A 23,855-nucleotide genomic window follows, 5' to 3' on the forward strand; every position below is an offset into this window, starting at 1 on the left:
GCCTTTTGTTCCTCGGAGGTGTGCGGGAAGAGCAGTGCCTTCCATCTGGGTTGGGTTGAGAGCCACTAGGTGGTGTTTGGCTCAGGGCATCCCCGGAGATGTCTGGAAGGGACTGGTCAGGTGGGAGGTATGGGAAGGGAGGGATATTTGGGGACAGGCTGTGGGTAGCTGGTTGTCGTCTCTGGCCTCCCTCAGGGATTTGGTGACAGGTGTGGTGTACCGCTGTTGGCCTGCTTCTGTCGGAATGCCGTCGCCCACTCCCTGTCCTGAGCGGTCCACGCAGAGGACAGGCACAGCATCGGGAGGCATGTGTGCAGCCCCATAGGCTCCACATGGCGGATGGTGAAACCAGAGTGTGAGGGGAGAGAGGCGGGACCCAGGGATCCGGGAGGCCCAGCATATTCCTCCTGCCCTGGATGGCCATGCCGATGGGAAAAGCAAAGGGGGAAGAGCAGAAACTTCCATTTATTTCTACTCGTCATAGAGCAGAAAGTAACCATCCTGTTTGATGCAGTTGTTCTAGAGGTTGGGTTGCCTAGAACTGGGTACAGGAGCGAGTGGAGAGGGCAGCTGTGTCTTGGGATGTGAGCGGTGTCTCCCTTATCCACCTGCCGTTCCAGAAGTCAGCTGGGCAGGTGTCCAGGGCCTACAGAAGGGGTGCTGGTTTGCAGCCCAGAGAGGAAAGACCTGGCTGGAGAGCAGGGTGGGGTCAGTGTGTCTGAGGTTCCAGGGAGGGGATGTAAGGGGGTGGTTGAGGGCATCCCTTCCAAGCCCTTGCTACTCACAGCGTGTTCCTGGACCACCAGCATTGGGTCCACCCAGGAACTTGTTAGAAATGCAGAATCTCAGGCTGCCACCCCAGACCACTGAATCTGGATTTTAACAAGATCTCCAGATGATCCTCAATCTTTGCTGCATATTAGACTTACTTGGTTTTAATTTAAACTTGATTTTAAAATAATTTAAAAAAATGAAACACAGTGCCCAGACTTCACTTAGTACCAATGAGCACTGCTGGGGCTGGGACCCAGGCTTCAGCATGATTTTCCAGTTGCCCAGTGGAGGGGGACAGTGATTTCAGTGAGTGGCCAAGTGTGAGCCCTCCCTTACCTCCTCGTCTTCCCCCCACCATGAGATTTACAGAAGACCCCTTCCAGTCTCCCACTAATCCCATCCCCAGTGTCTGCTACTCATCGGTGAATTGGGATGTCATGGGGCCGGGTGAGTTTAGATTTACTTGTGTGAAATTTCCTATCTCCCCTGGAAGGATAAGGCTGCAACCACGGTGAGCTTACTGAATGCTTTGCACCCAATAAACTGAACATGAGCTGGGGGTCTGGCGCAGTTTTGTATGAAGCTGCAACAGGAACAGGACTCCATTCTGGTGTCAGAGTGGGACTTAGAGGATGTCTGGTGGTTTTGCTTGCTTCTTTTTGAGTTTTCTGGCATTTGCAACTCGTCTAGTTAGGTCCCCAGTGTTGCACAGTTCTCACTGGAGCTCAAATTGTCAAGGTCTTTGCCGGGGTCAGGAGCCCTGTATTGCATTCGAGGTTGGTTCCGGGGTAAGTCATGGGTGTGGCAGAGGAAGCCGGGCCCAGCAAACCTGTGTCCCCACGTTTGGTGGAAAGGGGGCTGGAGCACAAGGGGACCCCTACCCAGTGGCGGCCGGGGTTGGTTGATGGGGTGGCTGCAGAGTACCTGCCTGGCCCCTGTCCTTAGTAACTCTAGAAAACGCAGGAGGGCCCCAGCCCCGAGGTGAGGTGTGCGCGCACTCCAAAGGAACAAAACGCCACCCAGACAATCCTTCCTCTTGTGAGTGAAGGTTACAAGTTTTCTGTTTCAAATCTGATGGTATTGTTTTTCCCCTTTTTCTTTCTTCTCTCTGTTTTCATTTGCCAAACTAAGGGTCTGGAGTGATTGCTTTGAGCCTAATGATGGGGAGACAGAGAATGGCGCTATTATCTCTGAACACCTTTTGAAATACTACTCTTCCTGGTGTCTGAATTAGGTTGAACAGAGGTCGGATTTAAAGATTAAATATTTTAGCAGGAACAGCAACTATGCTGATAACTGTGCACATCTTCTCAGGAATTATATGGATAGCATGGAGGAAACCCATAAAAAGGAATAAAATCAATAAAAGCACAGCCGATGTATTAAGTGCACGATAGGGGCTGGGCATAGAGTTGGGTGTTCCTCCTGTGTTATGTATCCCATTTAATGAATTCAGACATCATGAGGTCAGAACATAGAAAAACTCAGAAATATAGTATAATAGTAGCCTGTGAGTAAAAGACTCAATAAAAGCAGAACAACTCAGAACCATGGCAATAGATTATCGTGTAGTAAAGTTCCATTGTGAATTTAAGTTTTGTTATAACTTGAAAAAAATCACTACCTAGTGTAATATCCATTTCCATCGGAGTTTATTCAAGGGCTAGTTCATTATGAGGATAACCCTGTATTTCTGGAAAGTAGTCTGCAGTTTGCTATGTCCACGACTGACATGGGAAATGGATTGCTCCCTTTATTCTGGATTAATGTGGTTTTAGTCTGTGCTGAAGAATAAACAGCTGTTAAACGCCTCCATCCTTGGGAGGCTGGCTGACGTTCGGAGACCACTCCCTCTCTGTTTTAAGTTGGAAGATAAGTTTCATGATTCTGTTTCCTGAGGTCTCGCTTTCCTTCTTTTTCCAGGTGAAATCAGGTTGGTGGCCAACCTGGGCAGGTGCCTTGAACCAAGAAAGGACAAGAGAGAAGGCGAGCCTGAGCACAAAAGGTAATCAGGGCACAGCTGCTTGTCTGCAGCTGTATTGCCCCGACATCCCTAACACACCTGCATGTAGCCCAGAGCAGGGGCTGGCCGGCAGCAGCCATCAGAGGAGGTTTGGCGACACAGCTTAATAAGCAGTAATAGTCATCACGATCGATTCAAGCCAGGCTATGTTCCTGCAGCTTTTACTTAGATGAACTCATTGTCACCTCTCATAGCCCTAGCAGGTCAGTCATCTTACACCCAATCTACAGATGAGGAAACCAAGGTACAGTCATTCACCCAAGGTTGCGCAGTTACTTAGTGAGGGAGCCAGGACTCAAAGCTGGAGCCCGCACGGGCGCTGTGTCCTCTCTCCATTGCGTGACGGTGCGTTGCTGCAGCTGCCTGGTGCGTGTGCATCTGCTCCCACCACCCGGTCTCTATATACAGGGTCCAAAGCAGGGCACAGACGTCCGGAAGTGTGCAGGGAGAGCCTTCAGGTGTGCGGCTGAAAGCCTGCAGGTCTAGGAAACAGAAACGTATGGATTGCACCTGCTGACCTCCAGGAGCTCGGAGACTGATTGCGGGATTAAAGGGGATTTCAAGGCTTACTGGAACACTGTGGACGGATGCCTGGTCCTAATAAAGCATGATTTGGGCCCGGGGCCACTCTCTGACTTGAAAGGGTAGGATTTGCCCATAGCTGTCCAGACCCCACCATCCACAGCAGTCGCCCTCTGGCTGTAAGCCCGGCTCATAGGTACGTGTCAGTACAGCAGGTAGCTGACAGCTCAGAATGTGGGCGTGCGTGACTGGAGGCAGCAAAGTACCTCTGTTCCTTCCTCCCATGGAGCCCGGGAGAGCCCGGGTGCTGTGTGATGCTCAGCAGCGTTTTAGAACTGGGCAGGTGATGCTGCGAATCATCCACTCTTAGTCCAGCACAGGGGTAAAGAGTATGGGCCTGGAAGACCTGGGTTCACGTCCTACTTCCACTGCTTCCTCCCTTGGTGACCGCAGGCGGATGGCCTTTGGTGTCCATATCTGTAATACGGGGATAATAAAGGCAATCCCTGCCGTGTTGTGACTGGAAGTGAGAGGATGCACGGGGTGAGGTGCCTAACTCAGTGCGTGGGACATAATAAGCACACAGTAGATGTCAGGTTTTCTTTTTCTTATTAGTCTGGATATGATGTTGGGTAAATTACAAAGCCTCAGTTTTCTCATTTGTAAGATGGTGATGTAATACCCTGTGGTCAGGGGAGGTTGTGGGTTTCATGAGCCTCATCTCTGAGTTTTCCTCCCTCCTGCTTTGTCCTGTTCCACATGGATCCACTGGAAGGACGGTGGCCAGGGTGGCTCACTCCTCCATCCACTGGAACACCGGTCCTGACTCCACAGCGATTTTCTGATTTGATCCTCCTCACAGCCGCCCTGCTGCCCTTGACTGTGGCAGCGCCCGATGGGATGCCCTCCAGGGGCTCCAACCCATGCACTTCCAGCCTCTCTTTCCCAGAGTCATTCTCTGTGTGTTTTCCTAAGCCTCTTTCTCAAGTTCAGTGTGCATCATGTCACTTTCTGCTAAAATAAGCAAACAAACAAACAAACCCTATCATTGCTCTTTATTGTCTCAGCACCGCATCTCACTGGGCATTCTGCCGTATCGCCCACCTCTCCCCACTCTGGTTTGAGTCCCTTCAGCCCAGCTCACTGGCTTTGCATCCTGCCCCCAAGACTGGAATATTTCTGCCCCCTGCCTCCGTGCACACCCCTGCCCCATGTCACCATTGTGTGCCTCACCTTCCCAAACCCCCCGCAACCACAGGAACCATGCCACTGTCCACTCCTTCACCTGGCACATCATGTCCCCAGCCAGTGCCTTGAGAGCAGGAGGGGCTGGGAATGGGCCTTGTTATCTGCTACCTGGGTGTTTCTTTCACCCCATCCTTTTTCACTGCTCATTTCAGGATCCCATACAGACTCGGCGCTCAGACAGTGGTGTGGATTACCTGGTAGGAGGATGGGCCTGGAAAGGAGAGTCGGTTGCTTAAATGATTCTTTCGCTGCTGTCTGGGTTTGGGTAACTGGCAGGCAGTGTGTGTGTGGGGGAGGGGAGTTAATGAGTGACTCCCCGGGGATTTCCAAGCAAAGGTATGGGCACTGCCTTTCTGAAAACAGCCCCTCTGCCTCAGCCAGCCCTCCTTCCTCCCTCCTTAGGTGACCTCAAGCTGAACACCATTCCTTAAGGTACACAGCCCTTGTCCCCTTCGGAATGGCAGTGACTCCCCTTCATTCATTCACCCGTCCATCTAACGGTTGGTTGTTGGGCGCCTGCTGCGTTCCAGGACCGTGCTCGGCAGAGAACACGATCCTGCTGTCCGGACCTTGCCTTCCAGTGGGGGAGGGTAGATGATAAACAGCAAAAATGGTGATGATGTGGAGCATCTAGTGCATGAGAAGGTGAAAGCATTGTGGAGAAAAATAGAAACAAGCTGGAAAGTGGACTCAGGCATGCCGGGCAGAGAGTGGGGGCAGGTGGCAGCGCTGAATAGGGCAGGCACCTCATTGAGAGGGTGACCCCTGAGCTCATCTGGCGATGAGCTTTCTGCAGAAGGAGCAGCTACCTCAAGGCCAAGACAGGGGTGTACCTGGGGCATTTGAGGACAAGAGTGCCGGTGGGGTTGGAGCTCATGGTGGGGGCAGGGGGAGCTGAGCATGCGTGTATGAGGCCTGGACCAGGGATAGGCTCGGGGTGGGGGGGAGGCAAGTTTTCCCATCACAGAAACTGGGAGCCACGGGATAGCAGGGTTTTGAGCAAAGTGAGCTGTGATCGGACTTACTAGGGGCTGATATGGTAGCCGAGGGGCAGGGTGCACTGACAGTGCTTCTTCCTCACCTGCCCACTTGCACACACAGGACCATAGAATGACCTTGATGGTGACAATGGGCTGAAAATCATGCTGAAACTCCCCAGGGGGCTGGTTCTCAATAGCTGTGACTGCCTCATTTAGGATAGCCTCTGGCATTGCAATCATGGCTTCATATGAGAGTCTGTCTCCTCTCCTTCCTGCCTGCAAAGCCACCAGGGGTCACGTTGGTAGGCTGCAGGCTGCAGGCTCAGCAGCAAAGGACAGGAGTGAAAGAGAGTAGGAATAATAAGGGGAGTAGGAAACATTATAGGGGGAGAATGACAGATACCCGTTTTTCTGTTCTAATTGTGTTAGGACAGTGGGGCATACAGGCTGCTGTTACAGGTCACTTAACCGTGTCATTATCACACCACGGAGTGGTTCAGCTACTCATGGACATGCCTGGTGGTCTCCTGGAAGCCCTTTAGGGGTTCTCCTAGTTTTCTGGCAGCCTTCTTTCCTTCTTCTCCTCTTCCTCCTCCCTCCAGCAGTGTGGGACTTGACTACTGCAGGGAGCCGTGGGACAAGTGTAGGAGTGTCGTCATGCTCTTTCTCCCAAGCGTGAGTATGTTTCCCAGTGACTTCACCCAGCTCCTGGCCACTGGCTCTGGTGGGGACACTCTGCTACCCAGTGCCACGCACTCTTTTACTCGCAGACTAGTGGTCCCGGGACATGGAGGGAGATGGCGGCCCGATGGCTGGGCCCACTAGCGGCAGTCATAGTCTGGACTATCGCAGTGTCACCCAGTTGCACCGGCGTGGCACACTTCCATTTGAAGGACTCATAGCCACGACCTTTGTGCCCCAAAGGCTCCCGTGTGAGATCATCGGGAGCACGAGCTATTTTCAAGGACAAAACGTGTGACGCCCAGGGACGACACACTCTTTCCTCAGGTCCATCCATCATGTGTGTGTGGCGGGCAGGGAGAGGCGCTGTGGCTAGAATGATGATGGCTGCCCGAACCGCAGAGGAGAGTGCAGAGGCAGCCGGTGCCCTGGGAGAAAGCAAGTCCCAGTTCTGAGCAGCAGTGGGGATGACCTCACCCAGGGACGGGTGCAGAGCCATCCAGGGGATGGAACTTGCCCTCAGGTCTAAATGTGAGTCACCATGGCTGTGTCTCTGCATCGGGCTCTGTCCCCAGGCCTCCCACTTCACCCTGGGACATCATGGTCACTGGTCAGGCATCGTGACTCATTCGGTCTCTTAAGCCAGCCACTGGGGGTGGAGTCCCTCCCTTCTGGCATCCGTACCCTCAGTGCCATCGACGCAGCTCGGCTGGCCAAGTGCTCGGCTGTGATGTGTGAGACGTGTGTGGTCGGGGGAAGGCCCTCCCACTCTGCAAGGGTCCAGCCAAAGCCACGGCCACAGCGAGTGGATTTCAAAATTTGGTTTGGAAAGTCCGGTGCAGGGAGCCTCCATGGAGCTAATGTAGCTGAAACCCCACCTTCCTGTTCCCTGGGGGACGGGGGTGGGTGGTGGGTATGTACAGTGATGCCTGAGAGATGGAGGAGCAGACAACACCAGCCGGGAAGGGGGGCTCCACGTCGCCCCACGTAGACAAGCAGAGTTCATCCAAAGGGCCAACAGCGGCTGGGAGGGTGTCAGATTTCCCGCCACACCCAGCGCCCAGCCTCTGCTGTCATTTCTCCTCCTTGGTTATCATCTTCTAAGGATAGAAATAGTGTCATCTCTTCTCAACCTGTCAGTCTCACACCTGCCAGGAGCCCCTGGCGGTGAGACAGCCAGTGCTGTCCAACCTGATGTCATCCCTGTTTATCCTCTGTTTTAGAAACCAGGTAGCAGGAGGGACTTTCTGAAGATTAAAAAAAAAAAAGTAAATCCCCAAACTATTTCAGTGAGGGTTTTTTTTTTTTCTCTCCTGGCTTTTTTTTTTCTCATGTTTCATTTTTGCCTTTCTTAATCTCTCTTTTTTTAAATTATATTTTATTGATTGTGCTATTACAGTTGTCCTGATTTCCCCCCATTACTCTCCTCTAATTAAAAGAAAAGAAACAAGACCATAAGAGTGAGGAAGGAAGGACTCACTAAAGAGGTATATGAGTTTCTTTTCCCCAGGTGACATTTATTTGATACCTTTCTGAGTGAGGCATCCTGGGAGATGTACCCAGGGCCACCACAGAAGTCTGGTGGCTCAGTAGCCGGTCCTGCCTCCCACCTGACCCTGGAGGGGTAGGGAACCATGTTAATGGTCACGGGACTTGGTTTACCCCCATCCAGCCTCTGTCCTTCCCAAGAGTGAGGAAGCTGACTTATTGCCTTACAGTTTTGTCCTTTGGCTCATCAGTTCTAGCACATTCCACATCTAGTCTTTGTGTGCATATAGGGGCTTGAGACAATGTAAATGTAGTGTTTAGGGCAGAGGTGAAAGGTGGCTGAGGCCTATCTCTCTCTCTCTTTCTGAAATCTCTCCAGACTCCTCTTGGGACGTCACTGTCCCAGTTGAAGAACTGGGGTGATAAGGGGGAGGGGAAGAGGCAGGGTCACAGGGATGCTGTTCGGTCTAGAAAGGAGGGTCAGCTCCCCAGGGCCCCACCGACCTGCAAAGTCGGGGGTTGAAGGTATGGACGTGAATGTTATCTAGCCCAAGTGCCAGAACTTGTGTGAAAGGGCCAGCCTCGGGGTGACTCAGTCTGCTAGCAAACTGTAAAAGGGAAGTGACTCACTTTCAACCCTGAACAAGAACTCCTAAGGCCGGGCCGCCAGCACCTGTCTGGGCCGCGGTTAGTTATTAATGCTGCCAGGAAGAGTGTCATGGGAACCGGACGCTGGCCTAGATCGCCGCAGGCAGCCTGACTTTTCCCAGCTTGCACAGCCTCCACTCACCTTGGTCACGGCTCCTCTCCGGCCTGACCCCAGACGCACAGAGCCACGGAGCTCTTAGTGGTCCAGTGTCTCCCTAGGTGCCCCCTGAGGATGCAAAGGAGGAGAAAGGGGTCAAAGAATTGGCTTGGTGAGGCAAAACCCACGCTGAAAGGTTAGCCCGAATCTGCGCATTCCAGGAGTGGCCTGAGCATGGGCTGACCCCGCCGCCCTGCTCTGTGCTCCTGGTGCCCAGGGCTCAAGCAGATCTTCAGGGAATGCCTTCAGGCAGTGTGGCTGTGTCTAGCCAGAGGTCCCACCAGAAAGAAACTCTGCCACCTCCTGCGGAGGCCCCTGACCTCAGCATCATTAACTCCTGCCCCGCTGACCTGTGGCCCCGAGGAGGGGAGAGTTCTTGCTCCATTTTGCCCTAGCACTCATCTAACCACTTCCTGGGGCTGCTTGAGGCAGCTTAGTACAGCCGAGGGCTCAGCTCCAAGGACCTCTGCAAGGCACCCTGGGAAGGCTGGGGCTGGTTGCGTTGAGCTAGACATTCACAGCAGCTCTGCTCTGCCCTCTTTCTCTCTCCAAGCCTGGAGAAACACACAGGGGCAGCTTCTCCTCCCAGATCCCAGAAAGCATGCTTTGCTGCTTTTGGCGGAAGCCCAGCCTGGGCATAAGCCATGCGTGTCCCGGCCCGGTCCATGCCCTTCCACTTCCAACTGTCAAGCAGGGGGAGGAGGAAGGCTGATTGGACAGGAAGAGGTGGCAGGTTCAGCAGGTCAGTCTCTCCAGTGGCCACAAAGGAAGCCCCTCGCCCAGATACTTGTTGCCACTTCTGTAAAAAAAAGCCCATGAGTGCTCGTGGGCAATACAGAGGGGGTGGGACACTGCTTGCCGTCCTGGTCTGTGGCAGGAGCACTGTACCAGCAACTGGGACAGTACTCCCTGGGTGGCCCTGAACAAGTCACCGAACCGCCCCGGCAGTTTCATCTGTAAAGTGGGAATAAGGACAACACCTGTCCTGCTTACTCGACAGGGTTTGTGTGAGGCCAGCTGAGATCACTGAGCACGTGACACAGTTTGGGAGTGGTGAGGGCCACCCAGATTGGGGCTGAAACACTGGGGTGCTTAAGGTGATTAGCAGCAAAGCAGGGTCTGAGGTCTGTGCTTCTCCAGGAGGGTGGCTTTACGGGTACCCACCTGTGGCTTAAGAGCTTCTTGGGCCTCCCACAGCTGATAAATCACTGCCTGGTGGGTGTGCTTCATCTGCACTCCAGCATGAACAGGCAGCCTGCCGCGGCTGCTACCCAGGACGGCGCCTCTGCCTTCTCTCCCTCTCCTGGCAGGCTGGGCAGAGCAGAGATGGATCCCACGGCCTTACCTCTTAGGTTTTCCTGAGGGACCCTCCAACTGTCCGGGTGGACACTATGGTGGCCCTGAATCCCTTTCTCAGCCCATGTGATCATCGGATACTGATTTAGGTGCCTCCTGTCCTGTGATTTGTCCTGGTTTGTCACCTTCTTGCCATCACAGAAGAGGGAGGCATGTAGGAGTGTCCGATCACATCCCATAGTGAGGGATGTGAAAAAGGTTCTCGACAGGCCATCACTGTGTATACAGCTCGCCTGCGTCCTAGCTTATTTTTCTTTGTAGCGTTCTGTTTGTGTGCTCACTGAGAGGAGGAACATGGACATCGAAGGGGCATCTCGATGGGGCAGTAAACATCTGTTCACAGCTTTTTCTGTGCCCAGCACTGTGCTCAGTAAATTGGGTACAATCCTTGCTTTCAACAAACTAAACTCTTTTTGACCAACTAATTCCCTTTCCCATCCAGACCCGGGATCCCCTCTAAGTCTTTCCAGATAGGTGTTTTCTGCTTGAACACTTCAACGATGGGTGATTTGATCTCTCCTAAGGCCACTCGATCTAACACTGGCAACTCTAACTGTTGGGAAGTTTATTCACGTAGGGAGTCCCTGCCTCTAGGTACTTCCCAAAGGGATTGCCCTCTGGGACCTGGAAAAGTCAGAGAAGACTTTGTGAAGTTACTGAAACTTGTAAGGAAAAAAATGGAGCCATCTTTAGTGGACTGAATTCTGGTGTTTCCCCAGGATCCATGTCCACCTAGAACCTCAGGATGTGGCCTTATTTAGGAAAAGGGTCTTTGCAGATGTAATGAGTCCAGGATCCAATGACAAGTCCTTAGAAGGGAGGAGGGAACAGACGCAGAGAAGAAGGCATTTTGAAGACGGAGGCAGAGACTGGAGTGATGCTTGGCTGAGGTGTGTGTGGAGGAGAACCCTTTTGCCGGGAAACTTGACATCTTCAGCGCCTGGAAAGGTTCCGACCCTGGATTCTCTGACTGTCTGATCTGTCTGCACTGAAGTGTCCACAGTTGCTGCTTCTCCGTTTCTAGGGATCAAAACTTCCTCGACCCTCTCACCGCCCTGCAAGTAAAAATGTGACTTATATGAGGACAGAAGTAGTTACAAGATGTATAACATTAGAAAACTTTATTAAAAGGCCAGGAAAATATTTAAGCTCCATACTCAGTTATATGAGATTAATCTTTTATTATTAAATAACACCGACATATTTTTATGGCTGTTTAGTATTTCATTGTAGGGCTATGACCGCTCTTTTTCAGCAGATCTTTGATTTTTCCAATGTTTTTCCTTTTGTTGTGAAATAGGGCTCTGGTGACAATCCTTATAAACAAGACCTTTATTCATATCTGAACTAGTTTATGGGGCTGCTGTAACAAATTACCACCGACTTGGTTAAAATAACACAAGTTTATCCTCATACAGTTCTGGGGGCCAGAAATCTGTAATGAAACTTGATTTTAGTCCCCAAATGAACAAAATGATTTGGGGACTAAAATCAAGTGGTGAGCAGGGCCAGTTCCCTCTGAGGCTCCAGGGGAGAGCCGTCCCTGGCCAGCTCCAGCTCCTGCAAGCTGTCGGCATCCCTTGGTGCGTAGCTGCAACCCTCCAGTCTCTGCCTCTGTGGTCATGTCATGCTCTCCTCTCTGTAGCCAAAGCTTCATCTTCTCCCCTCTTCCAGGGACTCTTGTGATGGCATTGAGGGCCCATTGGATAATCTAGGATAATCTTCCCATTTTAAGATCCTTAATTTAATCCCATTTACCAAGTCCCTTTTGCCATATAAGGTAATATTTACACTGTGACTATCCTTTTTTTCTCTTTTGGATGGGGTTATCATTATTGAACCTATCGCCATATGCATGATAATTTTCTCCCAGTAAATTCCTGTAAGTGGAAATAAAGGCTGAAAGGGCAATACTACTGTTGCGTGAGATGTTTGGAGAAAGTATTCAGTGTTAAGTAGATGGAACTGGCATCTTTTTGCTACTGTTCCTTTAAGAGCCCTTCTTAGCTCTCCTAGGAGTCAGATGGGATGGGGGGCGGCAGAGTGGGTGGGGGGGGGCGCTGCGCTGTGGATTGAAATCCCCATTACAGGAATCATTTAAAGTCAGCCTCTAGGAAGCTCGGGGCTAATGAGATAATTCCCATTAGGAGAGGAAGGAAGTGAAGGTGGCCTGACATCCTTTCTGTCTTTAATTTATGTGATTCACGGAAACCTCCCCCTCTCCTCCCCTGGGGCCCCTCCTTCTGCTGCCCCTTTGAATTCTGGGTCCGCTGTCCAGCTCGGTCTGCCAGCCACCAGCCAGGGCTCTGGTTTCCAGCAAGTCCCAACACGCCAGGGAACCTGGGAAGGTTGCCTTCCGCCCCGACGGGGCATTCGGGCTCTTTGCTCGGCAGCTGTGCCAGAGAATCTGGTCTTTGCGTTTTTCTTCTCAATTCCCAGAGCTTTACCCAGCTCCCCTGCACCTCCACCCTGGCCCAGACTGACTAGGATGGGACTGGTGGCCACGGGACCAGAGGAAAGAAAGGCTTTCAACAGAACACAGGCAGGCTGCAGGGGACCTAGGGCAAGGCTGCCAAGATTTTGTTTGCAGCAACACCCCCCGCCCCCCACCCTTTATACTTTTAGAGTGAAGGAGAGAGAGCAAAATGGAGCTGGGGAGAAGGAGAGAGAACAACAGAGATCAGTTCTCTTCCTGTTTTGCTGCCTACAGTTGGTCGAAGCTCCCCCTGCAAACATGAAAATCCAGTTTGGGTCTTTAATTCAAGGAGTGTGAAGTAACCCAAGGTTCATAGTTTTGAAGTGCAGATCAAAAACCCTGGAAACATCTGGGGGCCGCAGAGAGGGAGCGCTGATCTCAGGGGCATCGTGGCTATCGGAGTTGGAGTCACGCACTTCATTTTTGACACCTGCTGGGGACAGTTGTAGCCGCTGCTCCCGCAAGCCCAGGAAGGGTCCTTGGCACCAGAGGGAGGTGAGAGGCTCTTTCTTGTCCCGGGTTCACTTCTTTTCCTCCTCTCATCCTCCCCGAGGGAGGCCATATGGTGGAGTGTTCTGAGTCAGGGCCAAGGGCCGGAGCCACACTGGCCCTGGGACAGTCCTGCAGCCCTGCTGTGCCGTGTGGGTGGCCTGTCCTGTGAACTTGCTGCCTGACCTCCCAGAGCCCAGCTGCAGCCTTGAGTAACAGCCTGTCCTCGTCGGGACCATAGGGTGCTGAGGCCCAGAGTCCCTTGTCACCTGCACCGCGCCACGTGCTGTCCAGGCTGGGCTGGGGCCGGGGCCAGGCTGGACAGACCAGGCAGAGTCCTTCCTGTATGCACCCCATCCCGCTGGGCTGGCCTAACCTGGCTATTCAGGCTGTAGCATCCCTCACGAGAGTGAGACAGACAGGGAGCCAGGGGGTTGAGGAAGAGAGGACATGGTCAGAAGGATGAGAAGCAAGGGAAAGACATCAGAGTTGAAGGCAGAGATGACCTGTGCATTTCAATGTTAAATAGCAAAGTTCGAGTTCAGGTTCTCCTCGGCTCAGTTGGAGTCTGTCATGTGACCCTGTTCCCTCTGTGGGGGGCTGCCTTGTTCGAGGCAGGGCTCCTTCCATCAGGTGGAATCATCACCTGGTGGAGGCCCTGGCTCCATTGCCTCCTACTGCACATGGAGTCTGCAGACTTTTTAGGGGCAGTTGAGGGAACATGGAAGGAATTGAGGTGGAGTTCATCTAAATGCAAGGAACAACTTTACTGATTAAAATAAACAAACAAACAAACAAAAGGATTAAAGGAAGATGGGCCTAGAGGGTTTTTTTTATACCTCTTATGTATGGTCTATGTCAGGAAAATAACCAGGGCAGTGACTTATCATCCTTCCTTCCTCGGAAATGTGCTGCCTATATTTTTTAACAGAGCGAGTGCTTTAGAGAAATACCCAATAATCACAAATGCTGCTGTTGAACTCAGTCCTCATGACCACCCCACGGTGGAGTAGGTGCTACTGTTACTCCTGTTTGACAGAGGGGTTAAAGAGGGAGCTTGTCCAGGATCAGGGAGTTCAGCCTGGTCTGACGCCATATCATTAAGCTAAGGTGTCTCCAGTGACACGTGTTTTCCCATTGGTAGGAAAGAATCTCCATGCACCACGGCCCCACGGCCCTCCCACACGTGTCAGATGGCTAACCTTGGTTGCCGGTGACTCACTTATTTATTCATTCATCTGTCCGTCCATCCAGCCATCCACCCACCCATGTGCCTCTTCAGCGCCAGACACTAAGCTAGGTACTCCAGGCGCAAAGAAAAAACACACAGCAGCTGCAGCATGCCTCCAGCTGGCCACGGACGGACCTGCAGGGGGCGGAGGAACCTTCCGGCGGCCTTGAAGCTGCGCTGCCAGCACCCACAATCTTTGAGTGCACGAGCCCTTTCTCTCCAGTGTGGGTGCCCCAGGTCCAGGCAACTCAGGGGTCCCGCTGTGTCCCACTGCTGGCTGCCAGCTGGCCCTCAAACATCTGGGAGGCAGCAGACAAGGCACTTCAGGGAGCAGGGGCCTGGGCCTGTCAGTTCATCCTCCTGAGCAAAAAGTGTAGTAAATGCCTTCCTCTCTGGAACCCCCTCCCCGGCATGATTCACAAACGGGAGAGGGGCACTTGCCTGGTCTCCAAGGAGGTGTCCCTCTGTCCCCTGTTACTGGTAGCAGGGCTGGCACACACTCTGGCCAGTCCCTCTTTTCCAACGTTAAATGGGCCACTTGAAGAAAGGGAAGAGAAGGGCCTTGTGATTGGCCGGTAGGTGGCCCTTGAGGGACACATTGCACGATAAGGAGAGGACAGAGGGAGCCTGGGACTAGGGTCCCCATTACCCTGAAAGTCCATCTTTAGGAACAGTCTCCTGCAGAATAAACAAGGGATCCAGGCCGGCTGATTCGGAAGGGTCTTTGATCCACCTAGAAGTTAATGCTTTTCAATGGGGAACCACAAAGCAGCCCCACCCAGGACAGCGGAGATAACAGGCCGGGTGCAATCGCAAACCACCGGCCTCTTGATAATGCCGGGATTTATTGAGGTCTGGTTTTCACCCAATGGGAACACATCCGGCGAGCATCAAAGAGGGCAGGCGTCACCTTGTGCAAAGAATCCTGGACCCTCAGGTGTGTAGGTGTTGGGCAGGGTGCGTGTGTGGCTGTGTGTGCACAAGGCTGCCCGTTGGCAATTACCTTTCTATGGATCAGAGGCCACCAGCCGTGGGGGACCTTGACAAAGTCATGAACTCAATTCCCTTGTTCTGGCTGGTCCGGCTCCTAATACGGTTATTTAACATCGCATGTATAAGGGGTGCTCTGTGTCATTTTGTCTTTGATTCTGTGTCACCAAGGCAATTCATATAAGAAGTTTAAGGGAGACACGAGATGGGTGCTCAGAGAAGACACAGCTTGAACGCTGATCATTTGGGAATCGAGACTTGCTCCTTTGCCGTCTTTAGGAGGTTTTTGCTTTACCTGGCACAAATTCAACGGGTAGTGTGTCTGACCCATAGGAGTGGAAGAAACGGTGTGGGGGATGGTGGAAGAATACAGGGGAAGTATAAGGTCACATCTCTGCAGGGGGAGAGCCGATGGACGAATGGGGGAGCGCAGTCCTGGGGGAAGGGCCCCTTCCCCGCCCACCCCAGGCAGCGCCTCTTGGCTGCCTCCTGTTCCATCTGGGCCGTCAGGATGCTGGACATCATGCACTGGCCTCTGGAGACAGCAGCAGGGAAACAACACCATGCAAACAGAACATCTGGAAGCTTTTTAAGGTTTATTTTTTAACACATTTGCAAGAGTCAGGACATTCGCGCAGGAGGTTTACAGGCTGGAGGGAACTCGGGGTTTCAGTCAAGTGGGAGCTGTGTTTGGACTCTGTGGAGAAGGGAAGGTGGGAGCGTTGGACCTGGCCCATGCCAGAAGCAAAGCCCTCTGTTCTTTGGACTGCTGGTTGCACAGCAACAGAAAAGGGACCTGGGTTCCTTGCCTCCTGGGTACCACTGGTACAGAGCATAGGACTTCTTCTGCCTTGTTCCAGTCAGCTGCCTTGCATGGCATGGAAGGACGGGAGGCAGAACCTCTGGGAAAGGCTAGGAAGATGCTGGTAGGTTCCATCCCACTGAGCCTCAACCTCCTGGAGACCCCCGGGGCCCTGGCTTTTTCCATGTGGGTTACACACGCATACCTGTTCTGCATCTCCCCATCTGGGCTAGCCAGGTGGGGCTGAAAGAGGCAGGGACAGAGAGACCAGGCCCTCCCGGTGCTGCCGAGACTTGGTTCACCCTGCAAGCTTGTCTGCCAACTGTCCTCCAGCCTCTCTGTCTCCCTCTCCCCCACTCCTCTGCCTCCTCCCCTGCTCTCCCCTCCTCCTCAGCTCCCTCCATTCTCCTCTTCTTTTTTCTCTTCCTCCTCCTCTCCTCCTTTTCTCCACCTTCTCCCTGCCTCCCCCAGTGACATCCTGGACTTGATGATTTAGGCGAAAGGAAGCAAGGAAAGGCTTGGCTCAGCATTTCAGCCGGGCAGGCTGGGAATGAAATAATGAAGGCAAGAGACAGTCCCAGCAGGGGAGAGAATTTACACGTGACTGCATCTTTCTTTTCCAGGAGCCAGAACATCAACCTGTTCAGCCCTTCTGCTTTCGTCATCTCTGGGTTCTTATTTAATTCTTTCCTTCTTTTCTGCTCCGGCCCAGTGATGGACCCCTAGCCAAGCTTATTCATATATGGGAAGTCTCTCTTTGCTTCCAGTGCATCCTTGTGGGAGGATTCTGGTTTCAGTGCCTGGGGAGTTTACCAACTGGAAGGAGAATTTATGCTCCCATTTCTAAACAGGCCCGCTGCCGTATCACGGTCTTTATTAAGACAGTTCTTATGGGTGAATGAGCTAATGTTTACAGCGTCTCGTGGGAGCTGGCTCCTTGTGTGCGCTGCTTATCAGGGGAGGAAACTGAGGCTTTGTGTAGTGTTTCAGGGGAGACACTGAGAGGTGTCCACCCTGTTCTGATGGGGAGCGAGGTGACACAGCCACCAGGAATTCCACTCCGTCTAGTCACCCCTTCCGGCAGCAGGACGTTCCTTCCCAAACCTGCCCCCGCCAGGCTCGTTACAGTTTCTGTTTGGGATCATCTTGTGTCCTCCCGGAGCCAGGGTTTGGGTGAGCTATCACCTTCCCCAGCGCTCGGCAGGCTCTCCGCTGGGCCAATGGCAATGCGCGATGGTTCTCAGCATTGGCCGCAAGTGGAATTGCCTGGAAGCTTTAACTGCTGCCTCATCCCGCTCGCCCTAGTAGATTCTGATTTAACCAGGTTGGGGCAAGGCCTAAGCTTTCGAATTCTGAAAAACTTCCCAAATGATCCTGATGTGCAGTCAAGGTCAAGAATGAACCACTACTCAGAGACAACATTTCTTAACAGGGAACGATTTTGCTGCCTTGCTTCCCGCCTCGGACATGTACCAATGTCTGAGGCATTTCTGATGGCCACACTGAGAGGGGGCGCTACTGGCATCTAGTGGATATAGGCTAGGGACGCTGCTGAACATCTTACAGTTCACAGGACAGCCCCTCTGCCCCCAAGAGTGACCTAGCCCCAAATGTCACTAGTGCCCGAGGTGAGAAACCTTGCTCTAGAATGGTGGTTGTCAGACTTGCATGTGCACAAGATCACCCGGAGGGCTTGTCAAAGCACAAACCGCTGGACTCCACTCCCAGCACTTTTGATTCAGTAAGTCTGGGGCAGGGCCTGAGACTTTGCATTCCTTTCTAACAAGTGCCCAGGTGCTGCTGAAGCTGGGCTACACTTTGAGGACCATTACTCTAGATTGATTCAGGATCCTATTTTTCTAGATCTGTGATATATTGTATCTATTATGGTTATTATCAAATTCTAAAATAATAGTGCCATATTAACTAAGACACAAGAATATTCCTACAGAACAGAAATCCAGAGAAAGGGTGTCGAAGGCTAGGGTGGCAGTTCTGGAGTTGTTAGAGACCCAGGCTTCCATCTTCCTATGAAATCATCTCGGTGTAACACTCCCATTGTCAGTATCCCTCATAGTCCAACGTGGCTGCTGGAGCACCAGCCATCATGTCCTCACTGAAGGCAAAAGGTGGTAAAGGCAGATAGGTAACAATCAGACTCTTTCCAACAGGTTTTGGAGAGCTTCCTCAGAAGTCCCACAACCCTTGCTTACATCTCTTGTGGCCAGATCTTAGTCACATGGCCATAGCTAGATGCTAGGGAGACGGAGAAACAGTCTTTCTTACTCTGGGCCACTGGGTGCCAACCAAAATTCAGAGTTATGTTTCTAAGTAGAAATGAGAGAACCAGTCTTGGAGTAAGTAACTAAGAGAATCCTCCTAAGAGTCACCATTTATTTGGCCTCTGCCATGGGGCAGGCACTTTTCCTGTGGTATCTCATTTAATCCTAAAAGCTTTGCAAGGCAGATAATATTATCTTTATTTTGCAGGTGATGAAACAGGCGCTTTCAGCGATTAAGCCACTGGCCTAAGTTAGAGTCACAAATGATGTGATATAAAAACTGCTTCAAAGCCTGGGCTGCTTCTTGCCTCAGTTGCTCTCAGAGACCTGACCTTTTCCTTCTGAGGCTATAGGTTGTCTGTTAGACCGTTTAAGCCTAATTCTGGACCCTGCCCCTTCTGACCAGCTCCGTCCCATTGCTCCCCGTATCCCGGCTGTGAGACCCTCGTCTGCAGATCTATGGGGAAACAGACCCGGTGTGCCATGAACAAGATTAGTTTCCTGAGGCTGCTGTAAAAGTACCACAAATGTCATGGTTTAAAGCAACACATTTATTCTTTTATAGCTCTGGGGCCAGTGGCACTGGGCTGACAGCAAGGTATCCACAGGCTGGTTGCTCCTGGGCTCTCCAGGGAAGAATCCATTTCCTTGCCTTTTCCAGCTTCTGGAGTCTGCCTGCCCGCTTGGCCTCATGATTCCTCTCCTGGGTCAGATCTCCCTCTGCCTCCCTCTTACAAAAGACTCTTGTGATCATATCTGGGGTCCACCCAGGTAACCCAGGATAACCTCCGGAACTCCAGAGCCTGAGACCTGCTCAGCCCCTTTTGCTACAGAAGGTATCATTCAAGGTCACAGGGATTAGGGCATGGTTATCTTTGGGGGCTAACCCTCAGCCGACCACGACAGCCCCCTTGCTACTGTCCTGCCTTCCCTTGTCCCGGCTCTTCTTCCCGGGCTGTTCCAAACATGGAACACACATGCATTCCACTTCTGTCCCCGGAGTTTTCAAGGAGGCCAGAGACAGGGTCTGAAGGGCAGAGCAGTGTGTTGGGAGACTTGTCTAATCAGCTCCCAGTGGCCATAGCAACCAGCACAAAAACATTCCAGGAGTGGAAAGGGATTGGGGGAAGGGGATCCTGCCCTCGAGGTGGCAGAGCGGCTTGCCCTGGGCCGTGGTGTCCCATGGGGACACACAAACTGCAGCCATGTCCCCTCTGCAAGTTTCATAAACTCTCTGGGCTGTGTGTTTCTAGGTGAGCTTTCAAGCCTCCAGGTACCCGTTAATCCAGGTGCCCCCATTGCCTTTCTCGAGGCTAACAGAGGCATGTCTTTGGCCAAATAGAAATGCTATACCTGGAGGAATTTGGGTGGCAGGGTGGGGGGTGTTAGACTCTGCTTAGGCCGGTGATGTTTTAACCTCATTTTCCTTTGCTCCTCATCTCCCCCCCATCCCAGCCCCCCTTGGCTGGATTGGCCATGCTGGGATGAGTCTGGGGTATTGTATGTTTTGCTTTTTATTTTATTTTTCACGTACCTCCCAACACTCCCCTCTGTGTTTAATGTCCTACTGCCAAGTGCATGCGGTTGCTGGGCAACAAGAAGGAAGCCCCTGTGTGATTCACCTGGCTTCTGCCAATTAATTTGCTAGCTGTGTGCATCTCCCAGGGAAAGAAAGGCTTCTCCCGGCCGGCTGCCTGAGCCAGCAGAGAGGGCTGCTGCCCAGGAGGGGAAAGGAAACCAGAGGAAAGTTAGCAGAACTTAGGGGGTGTTTGCGGTGGTTTTGGGTCCAAATGAAAGAGAGTATCTGGCAGTCCTGGGCAACACCTGGGCGAAGACTTAGGATGTCCCTCTGGGCCACCAATCAGAGAGCTGCCTGGAGTGCCAGAGCATCTCTACGTGGGCAATTTGGCGGGCTTTTGTTGGGTAGGTGACTCTAATATGCAAACTGTCTGTCCTTTTGAAGTTCTGCACAGAAATGTCTTTAAGCATCATCTTCCTGTTCAGTCCTCCCAGGCCCTCCTTGTGGCATTCGCTCATCTCTGACAGCACCCTTCTTGCTGGATCTCACAGCAGCTGTACACTTCCCTGCCAGGGATTAGCCAAAGCCCACGGGCGGGAGATCAGCCTGGCACCAGGCTGAGCTGTGACCCACACAGGGCTGGAGGGACAGAGCAGGGCCTGTCGGCCCGGACCGCCTCCAGAACCTTTAGTTGTACTTCCCTGAGATGTTGCTGTCCTTCCGGCCTCCTGCCTGATCAGTGTTACCTCTCGCTAGGGCCTAGGAGGTGGGGTTTTCCTGTCTGGTTTGTGTCTGTATCCACAGCATCTAATCCACTGGGGTCTGGGGGAATGCAGGCAGGCATTTGCATCCCTGGTAGATTGATGGCCATTGCTGGAGCCAGAGACCCGGTGAGCCCTCTCTGTCTGTGAATACGCCCCTTGCCTGCATTGCCGGGCCTCTTCGGTTTTAAAATGAGGAAGTCGCCTGAGGGTGTTTGGCGGTGCTAAACATATTTGTCACTAGAAATTCAGAGGTGGTGGGACGCTAGGAAACAGGGATGACTCCAAGTCCATCTCCACTTAGTTGCCATCAGCATTAGGGGTGCAGAAATGTGTTAAACCACGTCTTTTCCTTAACTTTGAGGGACCCCTATCCTCTCTGGATAATTTCCTAATTAATTATTAAGGGACTTGTGAAAGCAGAGAGAGGTGGCCGCCGAAATGAACATTAGGATTGGGGAGCCGGCACTTGTCCTCCTATACGGAGAACATTGGCATCCTTTGTGCCTCAGTTTTCCCATCAATAAAGTGGGTGTTCTAATACCTCTGCACTCCCTGCCCCTGCCCATCTCATAGAAATAGAATGGCAACATGCTGAAAAACAGAATTTCCTACTTCCTTGGGGCTGGCTGCATTAGTGTTGTTTTTTTTGTTTTTTGTTTTTTTTTAATCAGCTGTGGGTGTAGTGTGTGAAGGTGAGATTTGTGTGAAGACTCAGCATGCATGGTGATGACTCAGCGTGCAGGGAGCTGCTTGTGATGTATAAATAGTCCCCCCTTTTTTTCCTTAACAAAAGCCCTGCTTTCAGCGGCGGTGTCTGCCCTTTTCAGTGGCTAGCATATTGTGGACTAAAGTCAGGAAAGCGATGCCCGCTGTTGAAAGACAGCGGCTGGGTGAGCAGACTCCAGAATCTCACTCCTGTGCTGTGTTTTGGTCTACAGGCCTAGAAAGGAGGACTGGCACAGGGCCGCTCTTCCTCCCCACACCTCCCACCAGGACGCTTCGTGGAGCCACGGTGTGCTGCCAGGTCCCCCTTGAACTACGTGACTCAGATGTGACCATCTCTTAAGAGGCAAGAGCTCTGGATTGGGTGTAGAATTCTTATTTTGGAGGATAAAGAAGGTTCTGGATTTGAGAAGACATTTAAGGAGAAAGCCAAGACCCTCGCACTGAGGCATAGTCTCCATGATGACCTGCGTGGGCTGGGAGATGCATTGCTGGGAGTGACGTGTGGTTGAAGAAGACGCCGGTTTCCCGGACCTTGTTTTTCCTTCCTATGAAAAGTGTTGACGCTGCCGCCGGCTCCTATGACTGCCCGCCCCTGCCCCCAGGAACCCCCGGGGCGTTCACCACACCCTTTTCTGCCCCCCACCTCCACATCAGCTGTGCAGCAATTCTTGTTTGCTCCGTTGTCTTCTAGCAGATGCAGAGTGAGTCGTGAACTCCCCTGAGGTCAAACAGGATCTTACTTTTCGTTCCTGCTCCTTCCAAAGTGTGAGTGTCGCTCTGCGCCCAGGCTGGGAATAGTATTCCTCCTCATCTGTTTGGGATCTGGCTGCACAGTTTCCGGAGGGACAGTGATCAGTGCAGAGACGTTCTCCAGGCTCTTGGGGACATTGGTGGGGACTTCGGCACTGGAACTGGATGGAGAAGGCTGGCTCCGAGTTCAGCTGCCTTGGTTGGGATCACACGTGGGCGGACAACTGCAGGAGCAGCAGACGACCCCTGCTGTTGACTCCAGCTGTGTTGACACAGAGGCAGGGTCTGCTGTGAAGACCCTCTTCTCTCAGGAGCCAGCTGGGGGCCACAGCAGAACTTGGGGCTTCATTCCAGACCGTCCAGCTACCAGGCCGGTGGTGTTTATTGCAGAAACTCTTCCTCCAGCGTGTGCTGATGACTCACACACCTGACAATGGATTGGGCCCCACAAAACTTGAGTCCTGTGTGTGTCATTCATTTACTCTGTCACCGCCACACGCGTGGATGAAGATACTTCCCAGGTATCCATCACACTTCAACCTTGTCCAAAGCGCAGAGCCGAACACACTTGTTCTTCCACTTTCCCAAGTGAATGGATGGCTTGCTTTTGTAAAAAAGAATTAAAGCTAAACATGTATTTTCTCTGAGTTGTAGGTGACGTGTTTGTGTGACCATTTCAAGGCCCCCGTGTCTTCTCAGTGGAGCAGTGGGGTCTTCCTTGGCATCTCAGGTTTCCCACAGAGTGGGTGAGGGGAGCCCCTGGAGAAGGTGTCCTGTGATTGACATGTGAGGCTTCTTTGTGTGGGGGGTTTTACTTCCCCTCCTTGACCGGCAGGCAGGCTCGTTGTGTCAGATTCCTTTGGGTTTTGAGGAACAGAGACCCACCCTCTTGTACCTCCCTAAATGCTGTTTCTTGCCAGTTTCCAGGGAAGTAGGACACAGTCTACCCAGCAACTGCCCACCTAGACCTTTCCAAGAAGCCCAAGTCATTCAGGAGTTCCCGCTGCTTTCGAGGATGTTCGGGGAGAGCAGAGCTATCCCACCATGGCCACCTTAATCTTCTGCTTGGCAGTAGGATCCCCTGCTCCTGGTTCTGGACTTCTCCTGTGGCGATGAGCTGAGGGTACCCAGGCCTGCAGGCTTTCCTGAGATGCAGGACTCCCAGGGCTAAACCAGAACAGCTGGTCACCAGCTGTTGGGGAGATCGATGATCCCAGCTCTGCTGCTAATTTACCTTCTGTGACCAGCTGGTACTCGTGATTGGTTTGGCCAATCGCCATTTAGGGCCCTTGTGTCTGGTCACATCATTGACCACTGGGCAGCCATTGGGTCAGCCACCAGTCTTCACCGAATCAGTTGTTGCCAGAACAGCAGGGGTGGCGTGGTATTAAAAACGACCTGGGTATAAAGAACCAGCTGAGACTATTTCCTTCAAAAGAGCACTATGGACAGGCGTGTGTGTGTGTGGTACGTGCACGTACTATGTAGAATAATGAGCCAAGAAGAAAACTCTGCCTCTTAACTAGGCAGAGACTAAGAGCTAAAACCTTTGGGATGGTGTCTGGAGAGCAAAGGAATTGGCTAGAGGACTTCCTGAAATTCCTTTGAACTTGAGGATCCTTTAGAATATCAGGGGCATGTAAATTGGGCCTAAGTGTGTACTTTCTTTCTAAAGTCTCCTAGATGACCTTTGAGCTCAACTCAGAGAGTGTGGAATGGGACCTCCCCGCTCGTTCTTGCCTCTGCAGACACTGCCGTGGTGGGGCAGAGGGAGCAGATGTGGTGCTGGCATGGGGGTGGAGGGGAGGACGGTCGGGCCAGCCCAGCTTTGGGTGTTCATGACAAGTAAGAACAACCTGAAGGCAAATTACAGGTTCTTTTCAGGTTTGTCAAAGCCAGGCTTTTGGGATTCATGCCATCCCGAAGTTGTTGCTGCTTGCCAGGGGATC

The 23,855-nt window shown here is 52.3% G+C and overlaps 1 long non-coding RNA gene across 1 annotated transcript in view; it reads left to right on the forward strand.

Moving 5' to 3' along the window:
• Window positions 1-22,548, forward strand: part of LOC118502149 — a 138,465-nt gene extending 115,917 nt beyond the window's left edge. Inside the window, exons 2-3 of the long non-coding RNA XR_004904836.1 lie at window positions 2,698-2,779; window positions 21,369-22,548. This is a non-coding gene — a long non-coding RNA (uncharacterized LOC118502149). The remainder of the gene's footprint in view (window positions 1-2,697; window positions 2,780-21,368) is intronic.
• Window positions 22,549-23,855: the final 1,307 nt, after the last annotated feature.

This window comes from Phyllostomus discolor, chromosome 8 (assembly GCF_004126475.2).
Source record: "Phyllostomus discolor isolate MPI-MPIP mPhyDis1 chromosome 8, mPhyDis1.pri.v3, whole genome shotgun sequence".
In the NCBI taxonomy this organism is placed as follows: domain Eukaryota; kingdom Metazoa; phylum Chordata; class Mammalia; order Chiroptera; family Phyllostomidae; genus Phyllostomus; species Phyllostomus discolor.